The following is a 3,652-nucleotide window of genomic DNA, read 5'->3' as shown; positions in this document are numbered from 1 at the left end:
ATGAAATTAAAAGTCACTTCCTCCTTGGAAGAAAAGCTATGGCCAACCTAGAGAGCATATTAAAAAGCAGAGACATTACTTTGCCATCAAAGGTCTGTCTAGTCAAAGCTATGGTTTTTCCAGTATGGTTTTTCATGTATGGATGTGAGAGTTGGACCATAAAGAAGGCTGAGCACCAAAGAATTGATGGCTTTTGAATTGTGGTGTTTGAGAAGATTCTTGAGAGTCCCTTCGACAGCAAGGTGATGAAACCAGTCAATCCCAAAGGACATCAACCCTGAATATTCATTGGAAGGACTGATACCAAACCTGAAGTGCCAATACTTTGGCCACCTGATGCGAAGAGTTGACTCATTGGAAAAGACTCTGATGTTGGGAAATACTGGACAGGAGAAGGGGACGAGAGAAGATGAGGTGGTTGGATGGCATCGCTGAGACCACAGACAGGAGTTTGAGCAAACCCCGGGAGATAGATACATCATTATGTCTATGTATATAAAATAAAAAGCTCATTTACATTAACACACATAGAAAAAAAGCACATCTTCTTACATCTGTTATTAAATGGCTTTGCATTTCAGTTCATAATAGCCAAGATTTTCCTTTTTCAGTCCATTAGACACTATTTACAAAGATGAAAAGAGATTTATCAGTTTCATGTCATAATTGGTGTTGCATTTGACACTCATGTAAGGAATTCATGAAAACCTTAAAATATTAAATCTATATCTACATTCTCAGGCTTGGATAACTTGAAGGTAATTATCAGATGAAAAACATAAACTTATTAATAATCAGGTGGTAAAATGTTTCAGGCTTCCCTGGTGGCTCAGCGGTAAAGAATCTGCCTGCAATGCAGGAGACCCAGGTTCAATCCCTGGGTCAGGAAGATCTCCTGGAGGAGGGTATGGCAACCCACTCTAGTACTCTTGCTGAGAGAATCCCATTGACAGAGGAGCCTGGCATACTGCAGTCCATAGGGTCACACAGAATTGGACACGACTGAAGCGACTAAGCAGCAGCAGCAGCAAAGTATGTTTCATTCTTTTAAGTTTGTATAAAATATAGGTGACTGCCCCGTACTTCGACCTTCTCTAAGAGTTGTCTGTTGTAAACATGAACCAAGGCTTCCAGTTGATCCTCTGCTAAGATCTATTAGTAAAAATGTCCAAACACTTAATACACAATGTCAAAACCCACATTAGACATCAGCAGCTAGTTAGGTTTTCATATGGTGAAAAACAAATTCTTAACTTTTAACCAGGTTTCTGTTTCTCTTTAGAGTTTAATGATTTGAACAATTTCAAATAGTGCAAAATTTTAAAACAAAATGATAAAAATTACCCTAGTTGATTTTAGATCTCTAATTTTGGAAAACAGTTTTTAAAAGATAAACTTTATCTTGTTTTTTGTTTCTGCTAAAGATTTAATACTTTGAAATGAGCAAACTGAACAATAAAACACCAATACAGTATACTAACGCATATATATGGAATTTAGAAAGATGGTAACAAAAACCCTGTGTACAAGACAGCAAAAGAGACACCAATGTATAGATCAGTCTTATGGACTCTGTGGGAGAGAGAGAGGGTGGGGAGATTTGGGAGAATAGCATTGAAACATGTATAATATCATGTATGAAACGAGTCACCAGTCCAGGTTCGATGCACGGTACTGGATGCTTGGGGCTGGTGCACTGGGACGACCCAGAGGGAGGGTAGGGGAGGGAGGAGGGAGGAGGGTTCAGGATGGGGAACGCGGGTATACCTGTGGCGGATTCATTTTGATATTTGGCAAAACTAATACAATATTGTAAAGTTTAAAAATAAAATTAAAAAAAAATTAAGCTAGAGAGGATAGTAAATTTAAAGTGGCAGGAGAGAAGTGGACAGAACAAAGATGTTTACAATGAACAAAATGCTAATAAAATCCATTTGATTATATAGACCCATCAGTTCAGTTCAGTTCAGTCACTCAGTCGTGTCTGACTCTTTGCGACCCCATAAATCACAGCACGCCAGGCCTCCCTGTTCATCACCATCTCCCGGAGTTCACCCAAACCTACGTCCATTGAGTCGGTGATGCCATGCAGCCATCTCATCCTCTGTCGTCCCCTTCTCCCAACCCCAATCCCTCCCAGCATCAGAGTCTTTTCCAATGTGTCAACTCTTTGCATGAGGCGACCAAAGTACTGGAGTTTCAGCTTTAGCATCATTCCTTCCAACGAACATCCAGGACTGATCTCCTTTAGAATGGACTGGTTGGATCTCCTTGCAGTCCAAGGGACTCTCAAGAGTCTTCTCCAACACCACAGTTCAAAAGCATCAACTCTTCAGCACTCAGCTTTCTTCACAGTCCCAACTCTCACATCCATACATGACTACTGGAAAAACCATAGCCTTGACTAGACGGACCTTTGTTGGCAAAGTAATGTCTCTGCTTTTGAATATGCTATCTAGGTTGGCCATGATCACACTTAAATTTGGAAAATGGGTGGATTGAGTGACTGAGTTTGGAAAGACCAGGTATATGGAAGGAAGTTCACAGATTTGAGAGAAACTTTGGAGCTTGAGGTGCCTTTAAAGTAACTCAAGCAGAGTTCAACTAGAGATTTGTGTACTTGTAGATAGAACTTGATGCCAAGAGCATGGCTGAAACTTCGGGAAGGCCCAAGATACAGAATTTTCATAGCACCACCACTAACTGCTCATTTATGTGAAGCAGAAATGCTGCTACCTTATCAGTAAACAGGATGTTGCAACCATCCAGCCATCACATGACAGCCTCCCTAGGCGAGCCCTGAGACAACAGGATGCCATCTAGCCATCAGTTGATGAACCAACAGTGCATGCTGAAGACTCAGGATGAAGACAGGATATCAGGATACTGGCCCCAGATAGCTGACATGTGTATCAAAGGAATGATTTCACTGAGCCCAGACTCTTGCATCTTCCCATACATAGAAAAGCACTTATTTCCTTGAGATGTTGGATTTTCTTTAACAGTACTCTTCTGATCTTCTGACTACCTGGTCTTCGTTGATTACATCCTGGCTGGCCCCCCTCACTCTATCAGAATAGTCCTTCAGAGTGATTTCAGAGTACTGGCTCCCAGGTTTCAAGTCTTCAGAAAATCCATCAAATAAAACAGAATTCTCACCTTTTAGTTTGTGCGTTTTTTCCAGTTACTTATCCCCCCTCACCCAGGTAATAGTAAACAGTTGATTCCAGTAAACAGTATGCCAGAGAAATAACTGCCAGAGAAATAACTATCAATACATATATATATATATATATATATAATATATTTAATGACTAATTTGTTAACCTAATCTTATCAAAAAAAGCATCAGTGCCTTGGAATAAAGCATCCAATTTCTTTACACATTCACCCTTAACTAGTTAAAAGAAAAACCTCATTTTAACTTGGTACCACAATATACTCCTTCACTGTGAAAGAATTACAAATAGGGATAATATATGTGGCCAACTCCAGAACAAATTAATACAGGATATGAGTATGAATGTATAGATGTATTTTGATCCAAACATGGAAAAAACACTAACATAATTGTGATCAAAATTTGTAATCTCCCCACCCCCCCCCCAAAAAAAAGGGCAAGAGTCTTAATTAGAGTAACTATTTTAATGTT

The sequence above is a fragment of the Bos javanicus genome, chromosome 9 (genome assembly GCF_032452875.1).
Source record: "Bos javanicus breed banteng chromosome 9, ARS-OSU_banteng_1.0, whole genome shotgun sequence".
NCBI classification, from domain to species: domain Eukaryota; kingdom Metazoa; phylum Chordata; class Mammalia; order Artiodactyla; family Bovidae; genus Bos; species Bos javanicus.
Note: the sequence above shows the minus strand (reverse complement) of the source record.